A 13,042-nucleotide genomic window follows, 5' to 3' on the forward strand; every position below is an offset into this window, starting at 1 on the left:
ATCGCCAAAGGCAAGGGAAGCAACGGCAAAAATGAACTATTCGGATTTCATCAAGATAAAAAGCTTTTGTACAGCAAAAGAAACGGTCAACAAAACCAAAAGACAACCGACAGAATGGGAGATGATATTTGCAAATGACATATCAGATAAAGGGCTAGTATCCAAAATCTATAAAGAACTTATCAAACTCAACACCCAAAGGACAAATAATCCAATCAAGAAATGGGCAGACGACATGAACAGACATTTTTCCAAAGAAGACATCCAAATGGCCAACAGACACATGAAAAAGTGCTCCACATCGCTCGGCATCAGGGAAATCCAAATCAAAACCTCAATGAGATACCACCTCACACCAGTCAGAATGGCTAAAATTAACCAGTCAGGAAACGACAGATGTTGGCGGGGATGCGGAGAAAGGGGAACCCTCCTACACTGTTGGTGGGAATGCAAGTTGGTGCAACCACTCTGGAAAACAGTATGGGGGTTCCTCAAACAGTTGAAAATAGAGCTACCATACGACCCAGCAATTGCACTACTGGGTATTTACCCCAAAGATACAAATGTAGGGATCCGAAGGGGTATGTGCACCCCAATGTTTATAGCAGCAATGTCCACAATAGCCAAACTGTGGAAAGAGCCAAGATGTCCATCGACAGATGAATGGATAAAGAAGAGGTGGTATATATACACAATGGAATATTGTGCAGCCATCAAAAGGAATGAGATCTTGCCATTTGCAACAACGTGGATGGAACTGGAGGGTGTTATGCTGAGTGAAATAAGTCAATCAGAGAAAGACATGTATCATATGACCTCACTGATATGAGGAATTCTTAATCTCAGGAAAGAAACTGAGGGTTGCTGGAGTGGTGGGGGGGTGGGAGGGATGCGGTGGCTGGGTGATAGACACTGGGGAGGGTATGTGCTATGGTGAGCGCTGTGAATTGTGCAAGACTGTTGAATCACAGATCTGTACCTCTGAAACAAATAATGTAATATATGTTAAGAAAAAAAAAAGAAGAAGATAGCAGGAGGGGAAGAATGAAGGGGGGGAAATCGGAGGGGGAGACGAACCATGAGAGACAATGGAGTCTGAAAAACAAACTGAGGGTTCTGGAGGGGAGGGGGGTGGGGTGATGGGTTAGCCTGGTGATGGGTATTAAAGAGGGCACTTTGTGCGTGGAGCACTGGGTGTTATGCACAAACAATGAATCATGGAGCACTACATCAAAAACTAATGATGTAATGTATGGTGATTAACATAACAATAAAAAAACCCAAATTTCAGGGTGCCTAGCTGGCTCCATCTTAGGAGCCTGAGTCTTGATCCCCAGGTTGTGGGTTCCAGCCCCACATGTGATATAGAAATTACTTAAAAATAAAAAATAAAAAATAATTCTATAAAAAAATAGCCAAATTTTTTAGCACTGATTTCAAGTATCTTTCAACCTGTTCCAACCCACATCTCAAATACACTCCAAGCAAATTGGAACAATGACAATTCTCCTTACATACTCTGTACATTCCCATCAGTAGAGTGAATATAGTGTGAACTTAGACTCTTTAATGTGACCATAGATCAACGGCTGAAGCTCTATGCGCTTCTATTTTTTCATTTATAATAAAGGACTAATTGTCCTGGCTTTCTTTCTCAGAGGATAATTATGAGAATTAAAAAAGTATACAAGAATGTTGTGTCAAGTTAATGCAAATGTAAGATGCTAATATGATAATAAGGAAATATACATAGCTCAAATGTGTATAGACAGGACTTTGGCTGTAATTGCCAATGATTGGAAAGATCTCTTATTATAACTCACTACATTTAATTTTCAAGAGGTTAATACTAACTTGGAGATTAAATTCTAGCATTTTATAATCATGTCATAAATTTTGTGTTACATTAACTTTTGTCTTTGTTTTTATTTTTAGCAGAAAAGTGAAAAATTATAAATTGTCAGTGTTTTTAAGTGTGCATTTACAGGGTTCATGTAGATTTTGAAGTTAACGCATCCTTTAAGATGAATGTGTCTAGGAGCCTTGAGCATTCACACATCAGTGCAGTGAATAATAATGTTCTCTATTTCATAATGCTTTTTCTCTGAGAGCTCAAAGTACTTTACATATTACAAAATTGTGCAAATTAATACCTATGTATAAACTCAGAAACTAAATACAGTCAAGCAAAAACTTTTAGGAAAGAAATTGGACTAACAAAAATATTGTAAATTCTCCAGTAATAGTGGTAGATAACAAATATAAAGTAACTACTGTAAGCCATGGATTACTTTTTTGGGGGAAAAGGGTCCTCATATCTTCCTAATATCCATGAAAGTTAATTATTATTATCCCCAATATCTCAATTCACAGATGAATAAACTAAGAATCTTAGAGGTTGTGTGATACGTCCAAGGCCTTCTAACTACTGAATAAAAGTCCTAGAATCCATATCCATAGTTTATCCCATAGCCCTCACCCATGCCTACAGTTCTGCTAAATCTGTAAAATTACATATGCAAGTCTCCAAAGCTACCCTTATGGTAAAACACAGTATCATTCAAATTTGTAGCTCTGATAGTGAAATTTTCAATAATATTTCAGCAAATGTCTCCATATGCCAGAAGGAAGAGTTGAAATCCAGAAAAGTGAAGTGATTAGTCACTGTCAAATACCAAGTTTGCAGTAGGGTACCAAAATATTCTGAGTGCCACCCAGTGACTTTTTTTTTTTTTTTTTTTGGTATTCTGGTAGAAATTTTTTTTTACCTCAATGTAAATATAACTTGTATGGCATAAACACAAAACAACTAATAGTGAAGCTCTATTGAGGCTGGAAAGTATAAGGTAGAATGCAACATTTCCCAAATGTGAGCAACTTGAGAAGGGCAGAATCTCAGGTAAGGCAGTGCTCTGCAGTTGAAGAAAGAAGGAAGGGAGGGAGGGAGGGAGGGGAGAAAATACTGTATGTGAAAAGGATTATACCTCATAGGAGACAATCTTTCTGGTAATACTCAACCCAAACCACATTGTTTCCTATCTCAAGACTAGGAAAAAACATTTTCATTTTCTTGGAAGTCCATGTAATCCCTTTGTAAGTCATTCATAAAAAGAATGTTGCTGAAACTTCTTGGCCAGCTAAACATATTTGCATTTAAGGGGAAAATATCTCCTGAATTTGCAGCATTGATATAAATCTGTGCAGTGTCTACTAAAAAGAAGAAATAATCAGATTAAATGGAAATGCAGCTGAAGTCTTGTATATGTGGCAGAAATACTTTTTTATCAAAGAATTTTATGGAAATTCTGACCAAAGCCTTTGGAATTATTCACAATAGTGAATCATATAAGGAAGTAGCTAATCTGGTATGGGATCTTGTGATAGAGGGAGTAAAAGGGAAATATAAACAAAATAAGAGAATGTGAGCCATTACCATAAGAAACAGTACTCTAACAAATCTAAGCACAACTACGTTAGGTTGGACTGATCGTCAATCATAAAACCACACTATAGTTATGGTTGAATATTATTTATAATTTCATCTGTTATGACAGCAGATGTGTGTATTCATTTGCTTAAAATTTGTCTATAATTCATGCCCATTCTCCTGACAGAATTATAAATATCAGTTCCTTTAGATTTTTAAGAAGAAAAACTGGAACAAGCTAACTCAAATTTTCAATCAAAACTGGGGTACCTGAATGAGGGAGGCATTAGTACTACATTCCAGTCACAGGTGGGGGTCTCTGGAAGCAGACGCTAAGTCAGAGATTGAAGTATAAGATGTTGTAAGGATCAGCACCTGTGAAGGAAGGTGAAAGAACCAGAATTGAGCAAAGAAAGAAGTCAAACAAATGCACAAGAGATAAAGCCTGGCCAATCTAACAGGGAGTTTGAGAACGTGGTGCCTTGAAATTTCCTCTGATTTGCCAAAATATCTGGGCTTTGCTCCCTCTGTCTCACTCAGTTATACATGTGGGTGGCTTGGGAAAGGTGAGACCTTGGGTAAGGCAGGGATCCTCAGTTGAGGCAGACACTGCAGGAGTTAACAGCTGACCCTGTGCAGCTGAACAGAAAGTCCTTCCTTAAGGGGCTTTCCCTATAGTGCCATGCAGAGTCATATCAGAGCCTAAGGCAGAAGGAAAACTTCACAATACTTATCCCATCTTTATTTAAATGTTAATATTTGGCATATCATTCATTTCTGCATTAATTTTGACTTTAATATATTTCATTAAAATACTAATCTTGGTTACCAAGTTTTTTGGCACCCCCTTAGATTTTTGCAACCCTACTCTAAGCTCTACCTCTTCATCTACCACATTATTTAGAGAAAGAAATGAAAAAGATCATTGTATGTGCTTTCTCTTCCAGGAGGCACACTATCTTCCAGTTGCTTTCAGTCCCATAGAGATATAATCAATGGTTTGTTATAACAGAAAACAGTGTTGAACAAAAACTCAGAAATACAGAGCTTATGTCCCATATCTACTACTTATGTAGTATAAATCATTTTACTTTCTGTGCAGATTTCCTATGATACCTACATTCCCAGTAGTCATAGCACTTGAGATAATTTAAAAGACATAGTTGCCATATGGCTTAAAAAATATTAGGAAATTTTATTGGCCACATAATATTCACAAAGATTTTAGAAGCACCAAGTATCAGAATATTCTTTAGATGTCCACTTAATCCATCATCAAGTCAACTCACATAATGAAAATAGCAAGAGGAAAATTTTCTAGTGTTATCTCTCCAGGAATATTTTCTCCTTTATACAACATGACTTTCAAAGCCACAGTACATTTACCATTATTTTTAAAGCACATGAAAGATACTAGTTTCTATGAGGAAAAATGGACATTTGAGATAAAATTATTTTGAAACACTTTGCAATCCAGGTTTCCTTATCAAGAAGGCTACCTTTGTCTCTTGGGCTCTAGTCTCTACTAGGGCTTAGCTGTGAGGCTAGAGTCAGAAAGGATGCAATCTGGAAGAAGGAAACACCTACTCTGTGTCTCTAATGGTCTAGGAAAAATCTTGGTTACTCAAAAAGAGAGACGAAAAAAGAAAAATGTCTCCCTTCTGCCTGAGACTGTAGGAAAAGAAAAGGTTCCATTTTTCCAGCAATACAGAGGGTAAGGCAGGTCTGCCCATCTTCCATATCCAGACCAAACTGACATAAGAGAGAGATGTGTTTGGAGATATTGAGGGAGCAGTTGAATGCAGAAGGGTTCCTGAAAGGAGATCACTGTGCATGTCAGTCTAAGGTCAACCTGTAGCAATCCCAGCCAATGTCTCCTGAAGCATGGCACTGTTAGAGGGAGGACTTCTTTTTGGCTTTCTCAGTAAGGTGATTATCTGTCATGGTTTTCACAGAACTACCCTAGTCTTAGCATTGAAATGTTCACTTGCTAGGAAATCCTTCAGGTCCAGGCAAACCAAAACAACTGGTCATATTTCCCAAGTCATATTCATTTTGTCTATGTAGAAAGGAGCCAAGATTCCTGTGTTCCCTTGGGGTTCTGGTGCACAAAGTATAATCAATTTGATAGCAATTATTCTTCCATGGAGTAGAGCATGGTAATCCAGAGTGAGGAAACCTCACAGCAACAATTTGGCACACAGTTTAGGCCCTGACAAGATAGGGCATGTGGTAGACATGCAGAAGTTATGTTGCATCTGCAAGAGCCCAGATGAGATAAAATCAGATAGGTAGCAGCACCAGTCCCTTCTGAGACACAAGAGACTAGATCAGAAGTTTTATCATTGAGAATCTTGAGCTGCCAACTCTAGCAGACCAAACGGTAAACCCACTGATGAAGAATACCCAAAATTAAGACAATCTAGCAGATTCCATGCAGATTTGAAGCCCTCTACTTTTTTTTCTTTCAAGAACATAGTAAGCCCTCTCATGCACTTAAATATCACTCTTGGGTGATAATGTGTGTATGTGTGTATAAGGGGAACTTGTTTGAAAGATTAAGTATGTAGTCAAAAGAGATCGAGTGTTTTCAACCTTAAAAAAATAATTTATTTCAACAATGATCATCAATGCACACTAAAACTGTTAAGTGAAACATGTTGACAGAGAACTGAATACTTGCATGGATATAAAGTATTGACCCATAAAATATATGCTGCAAAAGGAAAGTTTAACTTTATAAACCCTTTAACATAGTAATCAATCTTAGCATCACTAACAGTGGGAAACCAGAAGTCATATACCTTCAGGACGTAATGCAATATGAAGCATACAGCATCATCTACGAAATTTTATTAGAAGGGTCCAGGATATATATGTCATTTTACAGGACAATTAACCTGGTGTCTTCAACAAGTCAGTTGAATAAGAAGAAAAGGAGAGAGACACCTGGGTGGCTCAGTCGGTTAAGCATCTGCCTTTGGTTTAGGTCATGATCTCAGGGTCCTGGGATCGAGCCCTGCATAAAACTCCTTGGTCAGCAGGGAGCCTGCTTCTCCCTCTGCCTGCTGCTCCCCCTGCTTGTGCTCTCTCTCTGACAAATAAATAAGTAAAATCTTTTTAAAAAATGAAGAAGGAGAGATGCTTCTAGATTAAAAAAAAAAACAACTCACAAGCAAAACAAAGTGTAACCAATGAACTTTGATTTGATCTTGCTTGAACAAATATGAATACCCATTGAGGACAATTAGGGAATTTAAAAATAGAGTGAATATTAGATTATATTAAAATATCATTAATTTTAAGGTGTAATAGTTATAGAAACGATATAAAGGAAAAAGTTCTGATTTTTTGAGATGCATTCAAAATATTTACAGGTAAAATATAATGACATTTGTGATTAACTTTAAAATACGACAGCAAGAAAAAAATGATACAACCAGCTTGGTAAAATGTGAAATGATTATTAAGTATAGTTGATTGATAAATGGAGGTTATACTTTTATCTTCTACTTTTTTCAATAATTTTGAAAAATTTTGTAACAGAACATGAAAAAAATACAGATTGTTGAAATAGGAGGAATGGCTTAAAACAGTTTACCTGTTTGTGTTTATTTGCTGTTTGTGTGTATCTGTGTTTGTTTTTTCACCACCTATTGAATGAAGGCTTATGAGAAAAATCAGTTACACAAAAAATAAAGAGGTAATTTCTTTTGGGTGTACTGTGAGTTCTTTTGTAACTTAAAAAATTAATGCTTATAAAACTGAGGATAGAGCAATAGATCGATAGGTGAATAGATACCACTGAAACCCTTTGCTTTCTGAGACTCCTGCTTCTCTGATTCATTCTGCATCATTCACTCTCAATATATTCCCTGTAGAGACCTCAATAGTTAGGGTATCCCTTGGGCACTTCAAACCCCATGAGTTTAAAATTGAATTCAACTTAATTATCTCTACTAATCAAATTCTGTTCATTGGTATGATGCTGTGTTAACTAGCACAGTGTTTGAAACATAGTAGCTTTCTAATAAGTAGTAGTTGCAGCATTAGTGTAATTACTGTTACTATTAATTAGCCCCCATATTTTCTTCTATTTCCCTCCATATTCAATTCATTGATTCTCCACAATCCTGCCACATATATCTCAGGCTATCTGTTCTCTCTCTCCATTTTCACTGTCCTCACCTGCTCATTAATTCTTGCCTACTATTTTTCATTATTTCTACCTATATTTTACCTTGGATTCATCCTCTATATTTTGCTTCATGCCATACTACTTTGTACCATGGTGAGATGGAGCTCAGCACAGTGCTTAAGAGCTTGGGGTATGGGGGCATCTGGGTGGGTCAGTTGGTTAAGTGTCTGCCTTTGGCTCAGGTCATGATCTCCAGGTCCTGGGATGGAGCCCACATTGGGCTCTAGCTTAGTAGGGAGTCTGCTTCTCCCTCTCCCCCTGCCTCTCCCCACTCCCCTCTGCTTGTGCTTGTGTGCTCTCTCTCTCTCAAATGAATAAATAAAATCTTTAAAAAAAAAATGAGCTTGGAGTATGGAGTTAAAACGTCTCAGCTCAAATCCTGATCCTATTACATATTAGCCATATATTAAGCAAGTCATTTAACTATACTCTCATTTGCAGTGTGATTATAATAGTGTTACTTCATACATTTGTGGTAAGAATTAAGTTATACATGTGTATCACCTACAACAGGATCTAATACTTTATAAGCATTTTAAACAGTTTTCAAAAATAGAATATATGGTTCGAATGCACCATGAAATGTTCATCCGCTCTCCTGATTTTGTAAATTTACGCAATTATTAAGTATTTTAAAAATTCTGCTGTAACAAAATTTATTGTAAGTTAGAATTACATGCTCAATTCACATCTTTAAGTCTTATAGATTACAACAATTTACACATCTGCTAATTGCTTATAAGAATGTACATTTCAAAATAAATTTGCCAACTGAAAACTATTATTTATTTAATATTTGCCAAATTAATAAACATCTTATTGCTTAAATTTTAATTTCTTAAATTCATAACACTTTGTATATATTGGAAAACTAATTTAGTGTTTATATAATTCAAATCCCTTATTACAAATAAGAAACTAAGGCCCAGAAAGGTAAAGTTACTTGCCAAATATCACAGTCATTTAATGCTCAGTCTAGAGAGAAGAACTCAGTTCTCTCTCCTCTGATCTCATCTGGGATTCTTTCTATGTCATGATGCTATTGTCGATTATGTTTGAGTTTAATCCTGTTTATAATCTTTATTTTATGCTGAGCATTTTCAGAGAAGAAAGGGACTATATTTCCTCTGAGTGCTTCCTACGTGCTTTGCACAGAGCACCTTTCAAGTCATTAAATATTGAATGACTAAATAAGTATATGAATCATATGCCAAACAGCACCAAAATAAATTATTAAGAACTATTGAAAAAGCCAATTTTTTTAGTGTTCCTTTTCATGTTTGTCACTGTGAAGTCACAGCATTAGTTTAAAGATGTGTAAGACTGTTTTCTACAGAAAACCAAAACAGACAGGAATACAATTTTAGATTAACCCAAAGGGAGGAGGGAATCAAGAAATTAAGAGCTTTATTCTAAGAAACATAGCAAATGTGTCATGAGTATAGGTCAAACATCATAAAATAAGAGGAATGTGTTTTGGGATTTGGGTGGATTCCTTGTCCCAATTTAAATTATCATCACATCTTGTTAGAACATAATTGTTTTACTGGAAAATTGGGTTTAAGACTAAGGTCAAATGTCCCTGATTTTTCCTCTCCTTAATGCAGATGAGTCACACAGATGTAGGATGAGACCTTGAATCTATGCTATATAGGCACACTTACTTCATCATTCAACCTGTAATTATGGAATAGCCATTATGTGTAACAGAAACTGCACTAAACTCCAGAGATAACCAGTGACCACAATAGACAATTTCCTTGCTTCAAGGAGTAGTACTCCAATGGAGAAAACTAACATTACACAAGGAGACAAACAAGAAGGCAAAGACAGTCTGATGTGATAAAGAAGAACTTGGGGAGGGGGGCGCCTGGGTGGCTCAGTTGATAAAGTGTCCAAATCTTGGTTTCGGCTCAGGTTATGATTTCAGGGTCCTGAGATCGAGCCCCACATGGGGTCCATGATCAGCACGGAGTCTGCTTGGGATTCCCTTCCTTCCCCTCTCCGTCCACCTCTGCCCCTTCCCCCACTCACACTTGCTCTCTCTCTCAAATACATAAATAAATAAAATCTTAAAGAAGAGAGAGAGAGAGAAACTTGGGTGTAAGTGAAAGCAAGTAGAGTTTACAAGAAGACCTTTTTGCAGAGGTAATATTAGACTGAAATCATGTGCAAGAATTCATTAATTACATAGAGGGGAAGCACAGGAGTGAAGGCCCAGGTGTGGCAAATAACCGGCCAATTATTATAAACTTCAATTCATTCAATAAAGCTAGAGCTTAGCAAGTATCTAAAGGGGTGAAGAGAGATGATGCTACTAGTGAGCTAGACAGAGACCAGGTCAGGAGACAGCATGCTAAGCTAAGGAGCTTGAGTTTATTTGCTGACATTGGGAAGTTATTAAAAGGACTTTTAGGCAAGGGAATAAATGTTCAGACTTGCTATTCCCTATGGTCACCCAGCAGTCAAGAGGAGGATGTATTGGAGGTGAGATACACTAGAACCTGAGAGAGAAGTAAGGAAGCAACTATGCTAATCCATTGAAGAAATAGAAAGAATCAGACCTGAGAAATTGACAGAAGATCTGGAAAAGTTAGGGGAAGAGACTGAGACATTTAAAAGCATCTTATATCTGTTTTATAGTAATTAATTTTTAATCAAAAAATTTAATTCCAGTATAATGAATAGTGTTATATTAATTTCAGGTGTACAATATAGTGATTCAACAATTTTATACAGTACTCAGTACTCATCACGATAAGTGCTCTTGTAATCCCTTTCACTTATTTCAACCATCTGCCCACCCACCTCCCCTCTAGTAAATATCAGTTTGTTCTCTTCAGTTAAGAGTCTGTTTTTATGTTTGTCTCTTTTTTCTTTGCTTGTTTTTTTTCCTAAATTCCACATATGAGTGATATTATACGGTATTTGTCTTTCTCCAACTCCCTTATTTCACTTAGCATTATGCCCTCTAGAATCATCCATGTTGTTGTTAATTGCAAGATTTCATTCTTTTATATGGCTGAATATATATACATACATATGATATATAGAATGGAATATATGTGTATATATATATATATACACACATACACTACATCTTTATCAGTTCATCTATGGTTGTATACTTGGGTTGTTTACATACATTACCTATTGTAAATAATGCTGCAATAAACATAGGGGTGCATATATCTTTTGAAATTAGTGTTTTTGTTTTCTTTGGGTAAATGCTCAGTAGTGGAATTATTAGATCATATGGTAATTTTATTTTTAATTTTCTGAGGAACCTCTATAGTGTTTTCCACAGTGGCTGCACTAGTTTGCATTCCCACCAACAGGGCATGAGGGTTCCGTTTTCTCCACGTCCTTGCCAACACTTGTTTCTTGTTTTTTATTTTGGCTACTCTGACAGGTATGAGGTGATATCTCACTGTGGTTTTGATTTGCATTTCCCTGATGAGTAGTGATGATGAGTATCTTTTCATGTGTCTGTTGGCCCTCTGTATGTCATCTTAGGAGAAATGTCTAATCATGTCTTCTGCCCATTTTTAATTGGATTATTTGGGGTTTTGTTGAGTTCTATACACTCTTTATATATTTTGGATAATAACCCTTTATCAGATATGTCATTTGCAAATATATTTCACACTCAGTAGGTTGTCTTTTAGTTTGGTTGATTGTTTCCTTTACTATGCAGCAGTGTTTATTTTGGTGTAGTCCCAAAGGTTTATTTTTGCATTTATTTCTCTTTGCTTCAGGAGACATATCTAGAAAAATTTGCTATAGCCAGTGTCAGAGAAATTACTGCCTGTGCTCTGCTCTAGGATTTTTATGGTTTCAGGTTTCACATTTAGGTCTTCAATCCATTAAGAGCTTATTTTTGTGTACGGTGTGAAAAAGTGGTCCTTGACCATATAATTGTGGGTCTATTTCTTGGCTTTCTATTCTGTTCTATTGACCCATGTCTCTATTTTGTTCAGTCCCATACTGTTTTGATTACTACAGCTTTGTAGAATATCTTGAAATCTGAGATTGTGATACCTCCAGTTTTTTTCTACTTTTTCAAGATTACTTTGGCTATTTGGGGTTTTTGATGTTCCATACAAATTTTGGGATCGTTTGTCCTAGTTCTGGGAAAAAATGCTATTGGTATTTTGATAGGAAATGCTTTAAGTGTGTAAATTGCTTTGGGTATTTTTTTTTCCACTGGGTACAGTGTACTTTATTGATGATGCATGACAAGGTAGGGCTCCCCCAGGCCCTCCCCTTCTTCAGGGGGTCTGAGATGGAAACTAGAATTTGGGAGATTCTCAATGTATTGGGAGATGAGTTGGGGCAAGGACTCCCCAGCAGCTAAGGGTAACTCTCTTCTTGGTCTCATTGGAGCTGGTAGTCTAAGGGGCTTTTACTCCTTGGAGGCTGGTTGGTGTAGCCAAATTCATTGGCATATCACAAATGAGCTTGACAAAGTGGTCGTTGAGAGCAATGCCAGCCCCAACATCAAAGGTGGAAGAGTGAGTGTCACTGTTAAAGTTGCAGGTCCTCAGAGTCCTTCCATGATGCCAAGGTTGTCGTGGATGACTTTGGCCAGAGGCGCCAACTAGTTGGTGGTGCAGGAGGTATTGCTGACAATCTTGAGGGAGTTGTCCTACTTCTCATGGTTTGTGCCCATCACAAACATGGGGGCATCAGCAGAAGGGGTAGAGATGATGACTCTCTTGGCCCCATACTTCAGATGAGCCCCACCCTTCATGGTGGTGAAGACCACAGTGAACTCCACAACATACTCAGCACCAGTATCACCCCATTTGATGTTGGCCAGATCTCACTCCTGAAAGATGCAGATGGGCTTTCCATTGATGACAAGTTTCCTGTTCTCAGTCTTGACTATGCCACTGAACTTGCCAAGGGTGAAATCATAGTAGAACATATAGACCGTGTAGTTGAGGTCAATGAAGGGGTCACCAATAGCAACAATATCCACTTTACCAGAATTAAAACAGCCCTGGTAACCAGGCATCCAATACAGCCAAATCTATTTACCTTCACCATAGTGTCTCAGGGATGTGGCTGGCACTGCACCAGATGAAGCAGCTATCTGTTGAACAGGGAGGAGCAGAGAACCTGGGTAGTATAGACATTTTAACAATATTTGTTCTCCCAATCCATGAGCATGGGATATCTTTCCATTTGTTTGTGTCATCTTCAATTTCTTTCATCAGTGTTTTATAGGTTTCAGAGTACAGGTTTTTAACCTTGTTGGTTAAGTCTACTCCTATATATTTTATTTTGGGGGCAGTTATAAATGGAACTGTTTTCTTAATTTTTCTTTTTGCTACTTCACTGTTAGTGTATAGAAATGTAGCAGATTTCTGTACATTGTGCATCCTGTGACCTTCCTGAATACATTTATCAGT

The 13,042-nt window shown here is 37.1% G+C and overlaps 1 pseudogene; it reads right to left on the bottom strand.

Moving 5' to 3' along the window:
- Window positions 1-12,168: 12,168 nt before the first annotated feature.
- On the bottom strand, window positions 12,169-12,677 carry LOC118356239 (annotated as a pseudogene).
- Window positions 12,678-13,042: the final 365 nt, after the last annotated feature.

Source organism: Zalophus californianus, chromosome 1, assembly GCF_009762305.2.
Source record: "Zalophus californianus isolate mZalCal1 chromosome 1, mZalCal1.pri.v2, whole genome shotgun sequence".
In the NCBI taxonomy this organism is placed as follows: domain Eukaryota; kingdom Metazoa; phylum Chordata; class Mammalia; order Carnivora; family Otariidae; genus Zalophus; species Zalophus californianus.